This window comes from Carcharodon carcharias, chromosome 11 (genome assembly GCF_017639515.1).
Source record: "Carcharodon carcharias isolate sCarCar2 chromosome 11, sCarCar2.pri, whole genome shotgun sequence".
NCBI classification, from domain to species: Eukaryota; Metazoa; Chordata; class Chondrichthyes; order Lamniformes; family Lamnidae; genus Carcharodon; species Carcharodon carcharias.
This window is the reverse complement of record NC_054477.1, coordinates 45,471,682-45,491,797: the sequence shown is the minus strand read 5'-3', so window position 1 is coordinate 45,491,797 and position 20,116 is coordinate 45,471,682. Positions and strand designations below refer to the sequence as shown.

General features: G+C 42.9%; 3 non-coding genes across 3 annotated transcripts; all 3 read right to left on the bottom strand.

Annotated features, from left to right (window-relative positions):
* Nucleotides 1-7,617: 7,617 nt before the first annotated feature.
* trnav-aac lies at nt 7,618-7,690 on the bottom strand. Its single transcript has one exon. It is a non-coding gene; the product is annotated as a tRNA-Val (tRNA).
* Nucleotides 7,691-7,882: 192 nt separating this feature from the next.
* On the bottom strand, nt 7,883-7,956 carry trnan-guu. Its single transcript has one exon. It is a non-coding gene; the product is annotated as a tRNA-Asn (tRNA).
* A 6,436-nt stretch (nt 7,957-14,392) lies between these two features.
* On the bottom strand, nt 14,393-14,464 carry trnae-uuc. The gene has a single exon. It is a non-coding gene; the product is annotated as a tRNA-Glu (tRNA).
* Between the last annotated feature and the right edge of the window lie 5,652 nt (nt 14,465-20,116).

Below are 20,116 nucleotides of genomic sequence, written 5' to 3'. Positions count from 1 at the left end.
GAGATCATGTAGAAAAGTTAGTACAATAATCATGGGTGACTTTAATCTTCATGTAGATTGGGAAAATCAAATTGGCAGAGGTAGCCACAAGCAAGAATTCATAGAATGTATTCGCGACAGTTTCCTAGAACAATATGTTGTGAATCCAACCAGGGATCAGGCTATTTTGGATCTAGTAATGTGTAATGAGGCAGGTTTAATAAATGATTTCAGAGTAAAAGATACCCTAGGAAACAGTGACCATAACACGGTGGAACTTTGCATTCAGTTTAAGAGTGAGAAACTTGAGTCGGAAACAACTGTGCTAAACTTAAATAAGGGTAATTACAAAGGAATGAGGGCAGAGTTGGCTGAAGTGGACTGGGAAAGGAGTTAATCAGGAAAGTTGGCTGATGAACAATAACAATTGTTTAAGAAAATAGTTCATGATTCACAACAAAGATATATCCTAGTGAGGAAGAAGGATTCTACGAAGGTGATAAACCAACCATGGTAACCAAGGAAGTTAAGGATAGTATCAAATTGAAAGAAAAAACATACAATGTGGCAAAGATTAGTGGTAAGCCTGAGGATTGGGAAAGTTTTAAAAGCCAACAAAAGATGACCAAAAAAATAAAGAGGGAGAAAATAAACCAGCAAGTAATATAAAAACAGACAGTAAAAACTTCTTTAAATATATAAATAGGAAGAGAGAGGCCAAAGTGAACTTAGGCCCCTTAGAGAATGAAGATAGGGAAATAATAATGGGAAGCCAGGAAATAGCAGAGGAGTTCAATAAATATTTTGCGTCAGTCTTCATGGCAGACGACACTAGTAGCATTCCAAAAATACTAAATAATCAAGGGGCAAAAAGGGGGGAGGAAATAAATACAACAACTATCACTTGAGAAAAAGTACTAGGGAAACTAATGGGGCTAAAGGCCAATATATCCCCTGGACCTGATGGGTTGCACCCTAGGATATTAAAGGAAGTAGCTACACAGATATTGGATGCACTGGTAGTAATCTTCCAAGAATCTTTAGATTCTGGAAAAGTTCCAGAGGATTGGGAAATTGCCAATGTGATGCCCTTATTCAAAATGGGAGGGAGACAAAAACACAGGTAACTATAGGCTAATTGGCTTAACATCCATCATTGGGAAAATATTAGAGTCTATTATAAAGGATGTAATAGGGAGACTTATAAAGAAGACTAATGCACGTGGGATACAGGGTAATTTGATAAGGTGGATTCAAAATTGGCATAGTTGTAGGAGGCAGAGGGTGATGACAGAAGGATGCTTTAGTGACTGGAAGCCAGTGTCCAGTGGCACACCACAGGGATCTGTGCTGGGTCCCCTATTATTTGTCATTTATATAAATGACATAGATGACTATGTGGAGGGTAGGAATAGTAAGTTTGTGGATGACACAAAGATTGGCTAGGTGGTTAATAGTGAGGTTGAGTTTCTTGGGCTACAGGAAGATATAGACAGGATAGTCAGATGGGTGGATAAGTGGCAGATGAAATTTAACCCTGAAAAGTGTGAGTTGATACACTTTGGAAGGAGTAATTTGACAAGGAAGTATTCAATGAATGGCATGACACTAGGAAGTTCTGAGGAACAAAGGGACTTTGGCGTGTGTGTCCATAGATCTCTGAAGGCAGAGGGTCATGTTAATGGGGTGGTGAGAAAGGCATATGGGACACTTGCCTTTATCAATCGAGGCATAGATTACAAAAGTAGGGGGGTCATGTTGGAGTTGTATAGAACCTTGGTGAGGCCACAGCTGGAGTACTGTGCGCAGTTCTGGTCACCACATTAAAGGAAGGATGTAATTGCAATGGAGGGAGTGCAGGGGAGATTCACCAGGATGTTGCCTGGGATGAAACATTTAAGTTATGAAGAGAGGTTGGATAGACTTGGGTTGTTTTCGTTGGAGCAGAGAAGACTGAGGGGTGACCTGATCGCGGTGTACAAGATTATGAGGAGCATGGACAGGGTGGAAAGGGAGCAGCTATTCCCCTTAGTTGAAGGGTCAGTCACAAGGGGACATAAGTTCAAGGTGAGGGGCAGGGGTTTAGGGGGGATGTGAGGAAAAACTTTTTTACCCAGAGAGTGGTGACAATCTGGAATGCACTGCCTGGGAGAGTGGTAGAGGCGGGTTGCCTCATATCCTTTAAAAAGTACCTGGATGAGTGCTTGGCACGTCATAACATTGAAGTCTATGGGCCAAGTGCTGGTAAATGGGATTAGGTAGGTAGGTCAGGTGTTTCTCACATGTCGGTGCAGACTCAATAGGCCGAAGGGCCTATTCTGCACTGTGTGATTCTGTGTGTGATTCTGTGTGTGACTTATAAATTCATAATATTATCAAACAGAGTCAGCATGGCTTTATGAAGAGGAAATCATGCCTGACAAATTTATTAGAATTCTTTGAGGAGGTAACAAGCAGGATGTAATATATTTGGATTTCCAAAAGACATTCGATGATGCACTGCAAGTAAGGCTACTTAAAAAGAGAAGAGCCTATGGTTAAAGCAAAATACTGTGAATGCTGCTCTCAGAAGGGTCATACGGACTCGAAGTGTTGATTCTGTTTCTCTCTCCAAAGATGCTGCCCGGCCTGCTGAGTTTTTCCAGCATTTTCTGCTTTTGTAAGAGCTCACAGTGTTGGGGCTTGTATATTAGCATGGATAGCGGATTGGCTAACTAATAGAAGACATAGAGTTGGGATAAGGGGGGCATTTTCAGGATGGCAACCTGTAACCTGTGAAGTGCCACAGGGATCTGTGCTGGGGCAATCCTGGACTTAATTTTAGGGAATGAAGCCAGGCAAGCGGTAGAGGTATCAGTGGGGGAGCATTTTGCAGATAGTGATCATAACTCTGTTAGATTCAAGGTTGTTATGGAAAAGAACAAGGATGGAGCAGAAATTAGAGTTCTAAATTGGGGGGAGGCTGATTTTAATAAGATCAGATATGATTTGGCCAGAGTGGACTGGGAGCAGCTACTTTTAGGTAAATCTGCATCAGAGCAGTAGGACTCATTCAAGAAGGAAATAGGGAGAGTACAGGGCCATTATAGTCCAGTAAAGATAAAGGGCAGGTCCAAGAAATCCAGAGAACCCTGGATGTCGAGGAATATACAGGATTGGATAAAGAGAAAAAGGGAGGCTTATAGCAGATACCAAGGGCTCAAAACAGCAGAAGCCCTAGAGGAGTATTGAATGTGTAGGGGGGAAATTAAAAACGAAATTAGGCAAAAAACATTGGCAGGTAAAATAAAGGAAAGTTATTTTACAAGTACTTTAAGGGTAAGAGGATAACTAGGGAAAGAATAGGGCCCATTAAGGACCATAGTTATAATTTGTGTGTGGAGCCGGAAGACGTAGGTAAGGTTCCAAATTAATACTTTATATTGGTGTTCACAAGTGAGAGGAACAACGTGGGTATGGAAATCAGGCAGAAGGACTGTGATATAATTAAAGAAATTTGCATAGAAAGGGAGGAGGTTCTAAGTGGTCTGGCAGGCTTAAAAGTAGATAAATCTCCAGGCCCGGGTTAAATGTATCCCAGGCTGTTGAGTGAGGCAAGGGAGGAGACAGCAGGGGCGCTGGCAATAATTTTCAATACCTTTCTGGCCACAGGAGAGGTGCCAGGGGACTGGAAGGCAGCCAATGTGGTGCCATTATTCAAGAAGGTAGGAAGGGATAAACCAGGGAACTACAGGCCAGTCAGTCTAACCTCAGTGGTGGGGAAACTATTGGAAGCAATTCTGAGGAACAGAATTAATCTACATTTGGAGAGGCTGGGTTTAATCAAGGACAGTCACCATGGTTTTGTTAAGGGGAGGTCATGTATGACCAATTTGATTGAATTTTTCAAAGAAGTGACCAGATGTGTAGTTGAGGGCAATGCATTTGCCGTAGTCTACTTGGGCTTCAGTAAGGCTTTTGATAAGGTCCCACATGGGAGACTGATAACAAAGGTAAGAGCCCATGGGATCCAAGGCAACTTGGCAAATTGGATCCAGAATTGGCTGAGTGGCAGGAAGCAGAGGGTGATGGTCGAGGGGTGTTTTTGTGACTGGATGCCTGTGTCCAGTGGGGTTCCACAGGGATCGGTGTTGGGCCCCTTGCTGTTTGTGATATATATATGAACGATTTAGACTTGAATGTAGGAGGGTTGATCAGTAAGCTCGTGGATGACATGAAAATTAATGGGGTGGTAAACAGTGAGGAGGATAGCCTTAGATTACAGGAGGATATAGCCAGACTGGTCAGGTGGGCTGATCAGTGGCAAATGGATAATTGTGAGGTGATGCACTTGGGCAGGACAAACAAGGCATGGGAATACACGATGAATGGTAGGACCCAGTTAAGTACCGAGGATCAGAGGGACCTTGGTGTACATGCCCACGGGTCCCTTAAGGTAGCGGGACATGTAGATAAGGTGGTTAAGAAGGCATATGAGATACTTGCTTTTATTAGCCGAGGTATAGAATATAAGAGCAGGGAGGTTATGCTGGAACTGTATAAAATGCTGGTTAGGCCACAGCTAGAGTATTGTGTGCACTTCTGGAATCCGCATTATAGGAAGGATGTGACTTTACTAAGAGAGTGCAGAGGAGATTTACCAGGATGTTGCCTGGGCTGGAGAATTTTAGTTATGAGGAGATATTGGATAGACTAGGGTTATTTTCCCTGGAGCAGAGGAGATTGAGGGGGGACATGATTGAGGTGTATAAAATTATGAGGGGCATAGGTAGGGTAGACTGGAAGGAACTTTTCCCTTTGGTGGAGGGATCAATAACCAGGGGGCATAGATTTAAGGTAAGGGGCAGGAGGTTTAGAGAGGATGTGAGGAAGAACTTTTTCACCCAGAGGGTGGTGGGAATCTGGAACTCACTGCCTGAAAGGGTGGTAGAGGCAGAAAACCTCATAACATTGAAGAACTATTTGGATGTGCCATGGCATACAAGGCTATGGGCCTAATGCTGGAAAATGGGATTAGAATAGTTAGGTGCTTGTTTGCCTGGCACAGACTCGATGGGCTGAATGGCCTTTTCTGTGCTGTTGACCCCTTTGACTCTATGACTATGACTCTAGGTTAGTGAATCTATGAAATTATTTACCACAGAGGGGTCTAGAACGTGGTTCGTTAAGTATATTCAAGGTTGAGATAAACAGATTTTTAATCAGTAAGGGAATCAAGGGTTATGGGAAAAAGGCAAAAAAGTGGAGTTGAGGATTATCAGATCAGCCATGATCTCATTGAAAGACGGAGCAGATTTGATGGGCTGAATGGCCTACTTCTGTTCCTACGTTTTATGGTCTTATGGAAGTAGATTTTGGATGACCTCAAGTTCACAAAAGATAGAGTGTGGGAGACTAATGAGAAAGGCATTAGAAAGTCAAGTCTATAGGTAACAAAAGTATATGAGCTTCAGCAGCAGATGAGCTGAGGCAGCGCTGGAGTTGGACAATGTTACAGAGATGGAAATAAGAAGTCCTAGTGATGGCATGGATATGTGGTGGAAGCTCATTTCAGGGGTCAAATATCACACCATGGCTGTGAACAGCCTGGTTCAGTCTCAGACTGTAGCCAAGGAGAGGAATAGAGTCCATGCCTTAGGGAATGGGGTTTGGAGTAGGTCTGAAGACAATGTCTTCCCAATATTTAATTGGGGGAAATTTCTGCTCATCTAGTTCTGGGTGTTGGACAAACAGTATGACAAGTTAAAGACTGTTGTGGGGGTTAAGAGAGGTGGTGCTGAAACAGAGTTGGATGTTTTCAGCATACGTGGAAACTGACATTTTTTGGATGATGTCACCTAGGAGCCACATGTAAATAAGAAATAGAAGGGTTTAAAGCTAGATTCTTCACGAACACAAGAGATAACCATACAGGAATGGAAAGAGAAGCTGTTGCAAGTGATAATGTGGTTATGATTAGATAAGTATGGAAGCAGGCAAATGCTGGATGATGGTGAAGAAGCGTTGGAGTAAGACGTTCTGATCAACCATGTCAAAGACCACAGACTGTTGGAAATGCATAAGGAAGGAGAGTTTATCATTGATTGTCACATAGGATGTCATTTGTTGTCGCGTTGACAAAAGCATTTTGATACTGTGGCTGATACGGAAAGCAAGACTCAAGATAACTGGAGAAAAATCTGTTTTACTTTCTCAATTTTACTCAATGGTTTACTTATGTTTCAAATAAAGAAGTAATAATGTCAGAGGATATGACACAAGGTTTTTCTTAGCCGGGATGAGGACTCCAGCTATGTCAAGGGACTGGAGAAGCTGGGGTTGCTCTCCTTTTAACACATAAGATTAAGGGTCTGAAGAAGGTCATACAGACTCGAAATGTTAACTCTGTTTCTCTCTCCACAGATGCTGCCAGGCCTGCTGAGTTTTGTCAGCATTTTCTGTTTTTGTTTCAGATTTCCAGCATCCACAGTATTTTGCTTTTATCTTAAATTAAGGCTAGGGTCATAGAAACTCGAAACATTGTTTCTCTCTCCAAAGATGCTGCCAGACCTGTGGAGCTTTTCCAGCATTTTCTGTTTTTATTTCAGATTTCCAGCATCTGCAGTATTTTGCTTTTATTTTAAGATTAAGGGCAGATTTGCTAGAGGTGTTCAAAATCATGAAATGATTTGATAGAGTAAATAAGTAGAAACTGTCTCAGTGGCAGAAGGGTCAGTAAGAAGGGGCAGATTTAAGGTGGTTGGCAAAAGGTCGAGAGGTGACGTGAAGCAACTATTTTTTACACAGCAAGTTCACAGCAATTCAGTAGTAACATTTAAAATGGAATAGAATAAATTTGAAGAAGGGAAAATAAATTACAGGGCTTTGGGGAAAAGCAGGGAAGTGGGATTAATTGTATAGCTCTACCATAAAGTTGCCATTGGCACAATGGGCCAAATGGTTTCCCTTTGTGCTATAATTTTATGTAAGTGAATCTTACAGGAGGTGGACGGTGGTGAAAAAACTTTCCTTAGAAGGCAATTGCAAGTTTAAAGAAACATATAGGAATCAATTTTCACAATAAAAGCCTGGTTAAAAATTGCAAAATTAATAATATTTACACATATAGAACTCAGTAACAATAATATTTAATATTATTAGTGGTAAAGTAAGATTTTATTAAACATTCAACAACAAATAAAAACCTTTAAAGGAGGGATATGCTTTAATCGGCATGCCATTCTATTTTTAATTTGAATTTTTTTCTGCTTATGTTTGAAATTTTGACTTAGTGAGCAGCTTGCAGCTGTTTCTGTTCGGCTGCAGCGGACCCTGATTCTCAGTGACTGTCATTGACAGAGAAGTGATTCATGGTGGTCGAGACCAATTGCATTTTATTTAATTTCATTAAAATATGATCGGCTAAAGGGATCATGGTACATCACTACCTTAACTTGTATGTTTTACTGTTTCTTGTATATTTTAGTTAATGCAAGAGGCCTAAATTTTTACCCATTGACTGAGACCTTGGGGATATTAATAGGCTCTGCGTTTTTACAGTCTAAACACATATTTGTGGGCCAACTTTCTACTGAGAATTAAACTGGGTTGATTATTAAACTTCCGCTAATTAAGTTATTTATTAAATAAAAGCAAAACTGTTTCCGCCCGGTTTCGAACCGGGGACCTTTCGCGTGTTAGGCGAACGTGATAACCACTACACTACGGAAACTTGCCTGACGATGCATCGCAGCTTCTCCTCTATAAACCTTGAGCACGAATATCAATGACAATGAATATATTTCAAATCCTACTTAGTGAGTCCTACAGTGGACCGACATGACCTGCACACGCGTTAGCAAACAAACCAACAAAGCTTCACCAAAACAGCAGATTTTGTGTCAAACATAAAAAAAAATCTCCGCGTCTCTGGGTGGGCTCGAACCACCAACCTTTCGGTTAACAGCCGAACGCGCTAACCGATTGCGCCACAGAGACTACACTGAACGGCGGAGTGGAAGTTGAGTAGGATCACAGGAGTGCGGCTAATCTATTCAGTTTATAATATATCAGTGGCCGGGCTCTCCTGGTGATGGGGGATCAATTTGCAGTTGGGTGGATGGGTTTCACATTCAGTTGCAACAGCATCTAGTCAGGTAGATGAGAGCAGTGACCAGTTGCCCATCAGAAGATGTCGGATTTTTAAGCCAACCAGGACTGCCTGAAAACAGCAGAATGCCGCTGCAAACATGGGTGCATTTAACCTGGGTGTTACAGATTACTTGGTTCATGAATGGCTGGGTAAGGGAAAAATATAGAAAGAGACAACAGAAGCATGTTGTAGAGAAAATGAAACAGGGAAGACAGAGGAACAAGAAAATTAGAAAGTGCAGCTAAGCATTTTCATATAAATGCTAAGACCACATACATATTATTTACATATTACATACATTCATTAATATCAAAAACATATTTATATATTTAAGATAGTAAAACACCCCAAAGGTGCATCGCAGGAGTTACAGAATCACAGAATGGAAACACATACGGACACTATTCAGCACATCATGTCCTTGCCAGCTCATTAAACAAAATATGTCACTGTGTCACATAAGGAGATGTTCTGTCAGGTGACCAAAAGCATCTTCAAGGAGGAAAGTGAGGTTAGAGAGGCCGAGGGATGTAGAGAGGGAATTCCAGAGTTGGGGCCTAGGCAACTGAAGACATGGTGGAGCATTAAAATTGGGGATGTTCAGGAGGCCAAATTAGATGAGTGAAGATATCTTGGTTTGTGGGGCTGGAAGAGATTACAGAGATAAGGAGGGGAAAGGCTATGGAGGGATTTCATAGAATCATATGACGGTTACAGCACAGAAGGGGTCCATTTGGCCCATAGTGTCTACGCTGGCTCCCTGAAGGAGCAATTCAGCCATTGTTACTCCCATGCCATCTTCCCATAGCCCTGCACATTCTTCCTTTTCATATAATAATCCAATTCTGTCTTGAATGCCTTGAATGAGCCTGCCTCCACCACACTCTCAGAGATGCATTCCAGATACTAGCCACTTGCTGCATGAAAAAGGTTTTCCTCATGTTGCCATTGCTTCTTTTGCCAATTACTTTAAATGCGTCCTCTGGTAGAATCCTTCCATCAATGGGAACAGTTTCTCCCTATCTACTCTGTCCAGGCCCTTCAAGATTTTCAAAATCTCTATCTAATCTTCTCTCAAACTTCTCTTGAAGAACTATCCCAATCTATCTGCATAACTGATGTTCCTCATCCCTGGAATCATTCTCGTGAATCTTTTGTGCAACCTTGCTAATGCCTTCATATCCTTCCTAAAACGTGACACCCTGAACTGGACACAATACTTCAGTTGAGGCTGAACCAGTGTTTTATACGGTTTTAACATTAATTCCTTGCTTTTGTACTCTATGACCCTATTGATAAAGCCTAGGATGCTGTATGCTTTATTAACCGCTTTCTTAATATGTCCTGCCTCCTTCAATGATTTATGCACATATACACCCAGGTCCGTCTGCTCCAACACCCTATTTAGAATTCTACCCTTTATTTTATATTGTCTGCATTCTTTCTACCAAAATGAATCACTTCAAGCTTCTCTGCATTCAATTTCGTCTGCCACTTGTCCGTCTTTTCCACCAAGCTGTCTATGCACTTTTGAAGTTCTACACTATCCTTTCCACAGTTCACAATACTTCCAAGTTTTTTTTATTCATTCCCGGGATGTGGGCTTCTCTGGCTGGGCCAGCATTTATTGCCCATCCCTAGTTGCCCTTGAGAAGGTGGTGGTGAGCTGCCTTCTTGAAACGCTGCAGTCCATGTGGCATAGGCACACCCACAGAGCTGTTAGGAAGGGATTCCAGGATTTTGACCCAGTGGCAGTGAAGGGACAGTAATATATTTCCAAGTCAGGATGTTAAGTGACTTGGAGGGGAACTTCTAGGTGGTGGTGTTCCCACCTATCTGCTGCCCTTGTCCTTCTAGAAGGCAGTGGTTGTGGGTTTGTAAGATGCTGTTGAAGAAGCCTTGGTGAATTCCTACAATGCTTCTTGTAAATGGTACACACTGCTGCCACTGTGCATTAGTGGTGGAGGGAGTGAATGTTTGTGGATGTGGTGCCAATCAAGCAGGCTGCTTTGTCCTGGACAATGTCAATCTTCTTGAGTGTTGTGGGAGCTGCACTCATCCAGGCAAGTGGAGAGTATTCCATCATAGTCCTGATTTGTGCCTTGTAGATGGTGGACAGGCTTTGGGGAGTCAGGAGGTGAGTTACTCATTGCATGATTCCTAGCCTCTGACCTGCTCTTATAGCCACAGTATTTATATGGCTAGTCCAGTTCCCTTTCTACTCAATGGTTACCCCTAGGATGTTGATAGTGGGGGATTCAGTGATGGTAATAGCATTGAATATCAAGGGGTGATGGTTGGATTCTCTCTTGTTGGAGATGGTCATTGCCTAACACTTGTGTGGCATGAATGTTACTTTCCAATTGTCAGCCCAAGACTGGATATTGTCCAGGTCTTGCTGCATTTGGACATGGACTGCTTCAGTACCTGAGGAGTCACAAATGGTGCTGAACATTGTGCAATCATCAGTGAACATCCCCTCTTCTGACCTTATGATGGAAGGAAGGTCATTGATGAAGCAGTGAAGATGGTTGGGCCTAGGACACTACCCTGAGGAACACCTGCAGTGATGTCCTGGAACTGAGGTGACTGACCTCCAACAGCCACAACCATCTTCCTTTGTGCTAGGTATGATTCCAACCAGTGGAGAGTTTTCCCCCTGTTTTTCCTCCAGTTTTGTTAGGGCTCCTTGATGCCACACTCTGTCAAATGCTGCCTTGATGTCAACGGCAGTCATTCTCGCCTCACCTCGGGAGTTCAGCTCTTTTGTCCATGTTTGAACCAAGGCTGTAATGAGGTCAGGAGCTGAGTTGCCCTGGCTGAACCCAAACTGGGTGTCAGTGAGCAGATTATTGCCATGCAAGTGCCACTTGATAGTACTGTCGATGAGCTCTTCCATTACTTTACTGCTGATCGAGTGTAGACTAATGGGGCGGTAATTGGCCGGGTTGGATTTGTCCTGCTTTTTGCGTACCTGGGCAATTTTCCACATCGTCGGGTAGATGCCAGTGTTGTAGCTGTACTGGAATAGCTTGGCTAGGGGTGCAGAAGGTTCTGGAGCGCAAGTCTTCAGTACTATTGCCGAATATTGTCAGGGCGCATAACCTTTGGACCAGTGCCTTCAGCCATTTCTTGATATCACGTGAAGTGAATCAAATTGGCTGAAGGCTGACATCTGTGATGCTCGGGACCTCCGGAGGAGGCTGAGATGGATCATCCACTCGGCACTTCTGGCTGAAGATTGTAGCAAATGCTTCATCCTTATCTTTTGCATTGATGTGCTGGGCTCCCCCATCATTGACGTTGGGGATATTTGTGGAGTCTCCTCCTTCAATCAGCTGTTTAATTGTCCACCACCATTCACGATTGGATGTATTTTGTATTCCCCACAAATTTTAAAATTGTGTCCTGCACACCAATGTCTTGGTTATTAATATATAACAGGAAGAGCAAGGGTCCCAATACTGAGCCCTGGATTACTCCATTATAAACCTTCCTCCAGTCCAATAAACAACCATTAACCACTACTCTCTGTTTTCTGTCACTCAGCCAATTACATATCCATGTTGCCTCTGTCCCTTTTATTCCATGAGCTCTAACTTTGCACATATGTGACCCTTTATCAAATGCCTTTTGGAAGTCATGGGAAAACAAGGATGCAAATTTTAAAATAAAGATGTTTCTTGACTAGGACCCAATGCAGGTCAGCGAGTACAGGGTGATAGATGAACAGGACTTGGTGCAAGTTTGGAAATGGTCAGCAGGGGTTTTGATGATCTCATGTTTACGGAAGGTAGCAAGTGGGAGACCAGTCAGCAGTGCATTGGAATAGTCAAGTCCAGAGGTCATCGGTGGTCCCTCAAGTTTGGTGACACTTCAAATGACTGAAGAGCCCAATTCTGAATCCACATGTTCTTGTGCAGTTGTTGCACAGGTGAGTGGAAATCACAGTCCCGGGTTTGCTTCCTTCTTCAGCCTCTGCCGCCGTCATTCCACCTCACTGTTGAGTCGCTGAGCCTCGAAGTGGCTTGCGCCTTGATGCACCAGGTGGTGCCATGCTGAGCGATCGACAGCATTCTCCTCCCAGTCAGTGGTGTTAATGCCTCCTAGGGCGGCCTTGAACGTTTCCTTACACCTTTTCCTTTGGCTGCCCTTTGAGCATTGGTCAAAGGAGAGCTGTGAGGAGAGAGCCTGCCGAGGGAGGCGGTTTTTGGGCATCCGGACACAATGGACCATCCATTGCAGTTGGTTCCACAGAGCTCTGAAGAAGGGTCATGCAGACTTGAAACATTAACTCCATTTCTCCCTCCACAGATGCTGCTAGAGCTGCTGAGTTTTTCCAGCATTTTCTGTTTTTGTTTCAGATGTCCAGCAGCCACAGTATTTTGCTTTTATCTAAGTTTCTCACATTCCAAGCTCCAAAGTTTAGTTGGTTTTGTTTTGACCGCAGAGTTAGTGATCCTGCTGGGTGTGGTTTCCAAGCTAGGGGAAACGGAACAGCCTATTTTTGGGGCACCTTTTCTAGCCGCCTCCCCGTTCAGAGTGAGCAGAGGGTATCCTGAAGAGGACTGCTCAGTCATGGGTGCAGCTGCTGAAAGGCACCCCTGTCCTGACGCAGGTGCCCGACAACCGTCACACATCCGCCACGGCCTGTGTGCGGAAGCTTGGCTGGAGGCCTTCAGGTATCACAGCCCTGCCCCTGTCGCCAATCTATCGCCACAGGGCTTTTCGTCTGACGGAGGCCTGCACATGGCGTGGTTTAGTGCGGGGACTCTAGTGCGTAGGCAGGTTCCACATGGTCTTGGCGGTTGGTGGCCAGATTCAGTGGCATGGCGGACCAAGACAACTAGGGCCACTTCCCCATTGCAGCCTTCTTCCACCTTCACAGCTGTTGGGGCCACAGCCCTCCATTGCCTGTTCTGCCATTGAGGATTTCTTGGATTGTTCTTTGTCTGGAACCACCACCACCACCCCCCACCACCCCCCCCCCCACCCCCCCACCACCCTCCCTACCCCCCAACCTTACCGCCATTGGAGACACTACCAGGAATGAGAGCTCAGGATGGCATTGCTCTCAGGTTCATTGGGACACATGAGCCTCTCCACCTCCGTAAGGGGACGATCCTTGGAAAGGAGTCCAGAGGTAACTGAAGTATGAATGAGTGTTTCAGCAGCAAATGAGTTGAATGAGGGGTGAAGTAGGGTCATGTTACAGAGGTAGAAACAAGCAGTCACAGTGATGGCACAAACATGTGGTCAGAAACTTATCTCAGGGTCAAATATGACACCAAAGTTTTGAACAGGCTGGTTTAATCTCAGACTACTGTATTTCAAGAGAGAGGAGTTACGTCAGCAGTTTAGGAGTGGAGTTTGCATTAGGAACTGAAAATAATAGCTTTGGTCTTCCCAATGTTTAGGTTAATCTCAAACTCTTCTGCTTTATAAGGATAATTTTAAAGGAAGGTAAATATATATGCCAGAATCACATTCTAGTAACTGTATTAAACAAGCTGCAGCATTACATCACAGCAACAATACGAAATATGTTGCCCCCAAAGCCTCAAAAGTGCTCATGAAATGTTTTACGCCCAGGGACTTAGCACAGTGATTGTAATAATAACACAGTAAGCGTTATTAAATGTGTGGCACTCAGAGCCTCAGCATATATTGATTGCATTTAACGTGCTGCACACCATAGTAACTGCATTAAACATGCTGAATCCAGAACCACTGCTTAATGTCTGCATTAAATGTGCTGCACCCAGCGCCAAAGCAGAGAACGACTGTATTAGATGTCAGCACAGTAAACCATTGTAGAGTGACAGCTTAAGACAGAATTCCCCTTCAATAAACATGATGTGCACAGATAAGCCACCAGAATGATTCCGTTAGATGTGCTACCTCGAGAATTAGCAGCGTCTGCATTAAGTGTACCACACCTGCAATAAATATAATGGCACCCAGAGCCACAATTGGCAGCTCCCCCAGTAACCGAAGTGCATATTGCGGCGTTTATTTTCTCCAACGCGCCCTCTACGTCTATTTATTAAATTGCTGTGTGCGCCTCACGCTGCAGCGATCCCAGCTGCTCTGAACCATGAACTGCCTCTCATCTCCACAAATGGTTTCATGAAATGTTCAGAGCAAGAACGGAGAAGAGTTCGAATGTAAACATTTTCAGCAATGTGTGCTAAGTGATGAATTCAAAAGAACCGCAGATAATCATAACATTCAGAATTTGAAAAAAAATGAGCCCTGTTTGGAGTATGAAAAAAATGCAGATTCCCATACCGGGAGTCGAACCCGGGCCGCCTGGGTGAAAACCAGGAATCCTAACCGCTAGACCATATGGGACGCTGAAAAAGCCTCCTCTGTTTTACAAAATGTTTGTCATAGTCTCCTATTTATTTAGAAACAAAATGGTTTATTTAAATAGTCTTGATGTTATTTATTAATGTAATCTGTTTCTTATAAAATAACTATATGGCGTTTAGCCATGCACGTACAATCAAATAACTCAGCACATGCTGACATCAGCAATCACTTTACCTCAATTGAAATTTAGCTTGGCTTAGCAGCGTTCTTTATAAAGTCAAAAGTTAAGGGCTCAACCTTTATTCCAGGATAAGGGCATGTAATCCACGCTGACATTTCATGTTCCTGTGAGGTAACGTTGCAGTGTTTGTACTGTCCCAGTGCTCTCCTATATCTCACCTGTGAGTCGGAGAAAAAACTTGAGGATACACTGATGTCCCCATTCAGGAAAACTTGAAAAACCTACCAAGAAAGCACTTAAAAATCGCACCAACCATTTGGGGAAACAGCAGCTAATATTCATGTAGCTGGTATCAATGTAGTATCCAGGTGGACAAAATTTTGTGACGTTTGCAGTATATATAAAAAGACACTTAATCACTGACCCAATAAGCAAAGTGCCTGACTACCTCCCTCAAAGATAGTGGATAGTTGTTCAGTTGAATCCATGCAGGGCATGGGCAATGAGGTCACAAGTGGAAAATGAGGGATGACCCAAAGTGTAATTGGGGTCATGATTCCCAGGTCATGGAACAAATAAGAACAATCTACCAACTAAGATCTTTTGAGGGAGGCATCTCCTTTCTCCACTCAGCATTTTAGGAGACCGTTGAATAGATACTCTCGCTCTCTCCCCATTCACCTTGACTTCTTTAGTGTCTAGAAATCTATCTATTTCCTTCTTAAATATATTCAGTGACTTGGCCACCACAGCCTTCTGTGGTAGAGAATTCCACCATCCTCTGACTGTAGAAATCTCTCATCTCAGTCCTAAATGACCTAACCAGTATCCTGAGATTGTGACGCCTTGTTCTAGACTCCCCCCCGCACCCACAAGCCAGGGGAAACATCAACCCAGCATCCATTCTGTTCAGCCCTGTCAGAATTTTATACATTTCAATGAGATCCCCTCTTATTCTTCTAAACTCCAGTGAATACAAGCAAACTTACCCAGTCTCTCCTCATGCGACAATCCTGCCATCCCAGGAATCAGTCTGGTGAATCTTTGTTGCAATCCCTCTATGGCAAGTATATCATTTCTTGGGTAAGGAGACCAAAACTGCACACAATACTCCAGATGTGGTTTCACCGAGGCTCTGTACAACTGCAGTAAGACATCCTTGCTCCTATTCTTGCAATGAAGGCCAACATACCATTTTTCTTAAGATAAAAGCAAAATACTGCAGCTGTTGGAATCTGAAACAACATCAGAAAATGCTGGAAAAACTCAGCAGGTACAGCAGCATCTGTGGAGAGAGAAACAGATTTAACATTTCAAGTCCGTATGACCCTTCTTCAGTGGTGAAGAGAAGTGGAAATGTGATTAAATTTATACTGTTTAAGGGGGATGGAGCAGGTGAAGCTGGATAGGCCAGCGATAGGTGGGGACAAAGGGAAGATTGACAAATATGTCATGAACAAAAGGACAAAGGGAATGTTAATGGTGGTGCTAAGGGCTAAAAAAGGTTTTGATAGTGGTATAAATGTAAGAAAGCAGAATGTGATAATAGCAGAACAAGGATAGCACTGTGTGAAGGAATAACATGGATCAAGTGACTGATGGCCCTGTTGGGGATGGGTGGGAGGAGGTGATGGTGGTGTGGGAAAAAAAGGATAGAAAATGGGATAGAAGGGGGAATAAAAAAGGCAGATTAAACCACGTAACATCTACCCCTTTACCTCCTCCCTCCTCACCATCCAAGGGCCTAAACACGCCTTTCAGGTGAAGTAGGATTTCACTTGCACCTCCTTTAATTTGATCTACTGCATTCACTGCTCCCAATGTGGCCTCCACATTGGTGAGACCAAACGCAGACTGGGTGACCGCTTTGCGGAACACCTCCAATCTGTCCACAAGCTTGACCCAGACCTCCATTACCATTTCAACATACCATCCTGCTCTCATGCCCACATGTCCACCCTTGGCCTGCTGCAATGTTCCAGTGAAGCCCAATGCAAACTGAAGGAACAGCACCTCATTTTCCGACTAGGCACTTTATAGCCTTCCGGCTTTAATATTGAGTTCAACAACTTCAGACCATGAACTCTCTCCTCTATCCTCAGCCTTTTTAATCCCCTTTTTTCTACATTCGTTTTTATTTTTTATCCACTTATTTTTATCTTTATTTTTATTTTGATTCATTTATCCATGGTTTCATCCCCCTTTTTTTTATCCCCCCTTCTATTCCATTTTCTACCCTTCTTTTTCCACACTCCCCACCCCATCCCCAACAGGGCCATCTGCCACTTGTCCCATGTTGTTCCTTAACACAATGCAACCCTTGTTCTGCTGCTATCACACTCTGCTTTCTTACCTTTATGCAGCACCTCATCTTCCAATTAGGCACTTTATAGTCTTCTGGATTTAATATTGAGTATTTAGTATTATCAGCACCTTCTTTAGCCCTTACCACCACCATTGACACCCACTTTGCCTTTTTGTTCATGACATCTTTGCCAATCTCTCCTTTGTCCCCTTCTATCCAGCTTCACCTGCTCCACCCTCCTTTAACAGTATAAATTTAATCACATTTCCACCTCTCTTCAGCTCTGAAGAAGGGTCATATGGGCTCAAAATGTTAACTCTGTTTCTCTGTCCACAGATGCTGCTAGGCCTGTTAAGCTTTTCCAGCATTTTCTGTTTTTGTATACCATTTGCCTTCCTAACTGCTTGCTGCACCTGCATGCTTGCTTTCAGTGATTGATGTACAAGGACACCCAGATCCCAATCTATCACTATTTAAATAATACTCTACCATTCTGTTCACACTTCACACTCATCCACATTATACTGCATCTGCCATGTATTTGCCCAATCACTCGACTTGTCTAAATCACCTTGAAGCATCTTTACATCCTCCTCACCACTCACATTTCCATCTTGTTTTGTGTTGTCAGCAAACTTGGAAATATTACATTTGGTTCCCTCACCCAAATCATTGACACATTGCATTTTTGTCTTCCACTCATCAAAACACTTTGCAAGAATACCAATATAAGGGGAAAACAACAATTTATAGGGCAGAAATTTTCACTCAGTGGGTGGGCAAGCACCTTGTTCGAGCGTGAAATGACAACATCAATGCGCAGTCACGCGATAGTTCAGTCGGCAGGCGCACACAGGTGCCAGCAACATGCCTGCGACAATTAAAAAGCCAGCTAAGGCCATTAAATAATCAATTAAATTTAAATTTTCACTGTCCAGCCAACCTAATGACTGGCAGGCAGGCAAAAAGGCCAAGCATCCTTTGCATTTCTTTTGGAAACCTCATCCACAGGCAGGATGAGGTTTCCAAAAGCAAATAAAAATAAAATAAAAGCTTTCATTTTTCATTAATAACATGTCCCTGCTTATGTGACAGAATCACATGAGGAGACATATTTCATTACATTTTTGGGTTTTTTTATTTAAAAATTTTTTTTTTTCTTTAAATCTCTTCATCTCCCTGAGGCAGCCCCATGCCTTTGGAAGATTATGCAGTACTCACTCGCTCACCCTCCCTACACAGGCAGCGCTCAGCACTGCCACTCACGTTTCACATTGGGCTGGCCTAACTTATCCCGCCAGCGTGAAATCGCGGTCTGGTGCCAGTCGTGGGTGGTGGTTGTCTTCCTGACCACTCCAGCCCACTGCCACCGAGCACCCCACCAAGGGCAAAATTCTGCCCGTACTGTATATGAAGGGAGTGCTGATTGGTTGACAGGTGGACTCTGATTGGTAGAGGCATTGCCATGGAGAATGCACCAGTGATGGTGGCAGACAGTTAAGTGCCAAACATTGTTTGACATTTTAACTAGACATCTTGACCCTGATTGGTCAAGGCATTGCCCTGAGGAATGAGTCAGCAAATGGCTCTCACTTATTTTGTTTAGCTGAAACAGGCGCATTGTGTGTACATGTTCTTTCTATCTGCAAAGAACAGGGCCCTTTGTATTAATATACGTAGCTTCCAGTACACGCAAATGTGCCACACTCTGAGCCCAACTGACAATCTTAAATTGGTTGTCAGCCTAAGTATACTAAGAATTACTGATGTTAGGCTAACTGGTCTGTAATTCTCTGTTTTCTCCCTCCCTCCTTTTTCAAATAGTGGGGTTACATTTGCCACCCTCCAATCAGCCAGGACTATTCCAAAATCTGTAGAATTTTGGAAGATGACAACCACCATTTTCCAGGGCCACCTCCTTTAGTGCCTTAGGATATAGATTATCAGACTCTGGGAATTTATCGGTTTTCAGGCCTATTAATTTCTCCAGCTCTATTTTTTTTAGCAATACTAATTTCCTTCAATTCCTCCTTCTCACTAGACCTTTGGTTCCCTAGTATTCCTGGGAAGTTATTTGTGTCTTCCCCTCTCTGAAGGCAGAAATAAAGTAGTTGTTTAATTGCTCTGCTATTTCCTTGTTCTCCATTATAAATTCTCCCGTTGCGGACTGTAAGGGACTATATTTGTCTTCACTAATTTTTTCTTATATACTTATAGAAGCTTTTACAATCCACTTCTATGTTCCTTGCAAGTTTTCTCTCATGCTCTATTTTTCCCCTCTTGATCAGCCTTTGTCCTCCTTTGCTGAATTCTAAACTGTTTCCAACCCTTGGGCTTGCTACTTTTTCTAGCAACTTTATATGACTCCTCTTTGGATTTAATGCTATCCTTAATTTCTTTTGTTAGCTATGATTGGACAGCTTTTCCTGTTGTGTTTTGTGCCAGAAAGGAATGTATAACTGTTGCAATGCCTGCATTAATTCCTTAAATATTAGCCATTGCCTATCCACCATCATGAGTTGTAATGGAGTTTCCCAAGCTATCATAGCCAACTCATTCCTCATACCTTTGTAGTTTCCTTTGTTTAGGTTTAGGACCCTAGTTTCAGATTGCACTACTTCATTTTCCATCCGAATGAAGAATTCTGTAATGTTATGGTCACTGTTCCCTAAAGGACCCCGCATAACAAAATTATTAATTAACCCCTTCTCATTGCACAATACCAAATCTAGGATATCTTGTTCCCTCATTGGTTCCTCAATGTCCTGGTTTAAAAAAACTATCTTGTACACACTCCAGGAATTCATCTGTCACAGTATTGTTACTAATTTGACTTGCCAAATGTTTGATGTTTGTACGCGCAGTATACACAGACACAAAAGAAATTGCAGCATTGTATTTGGGTGAATTCAAAACAATGTCCTCATCCAGTCCAAGCACTTTGCCAAGGTTATCTTACCTTGACCGAGCACAAACTTAGCATAGGATTTTCAGAGTCATTGAATCTTATAGCACAGAAGAAGCCCGTTTAGACTCTCATTCCTAGGTTCTTTAAAAGAGCTGTTCAATTTAGTCCTACCTGCAAATAACATTGCAAATTAATCCTCTTCAAGTATATGTCCAACTGTCTTTTGAAAGTTCCTGTGGAATCCCATTCTTCCCTTTCAGGTAGTGCATTTCAGATCTTACTGTGAAAAAAATCTTT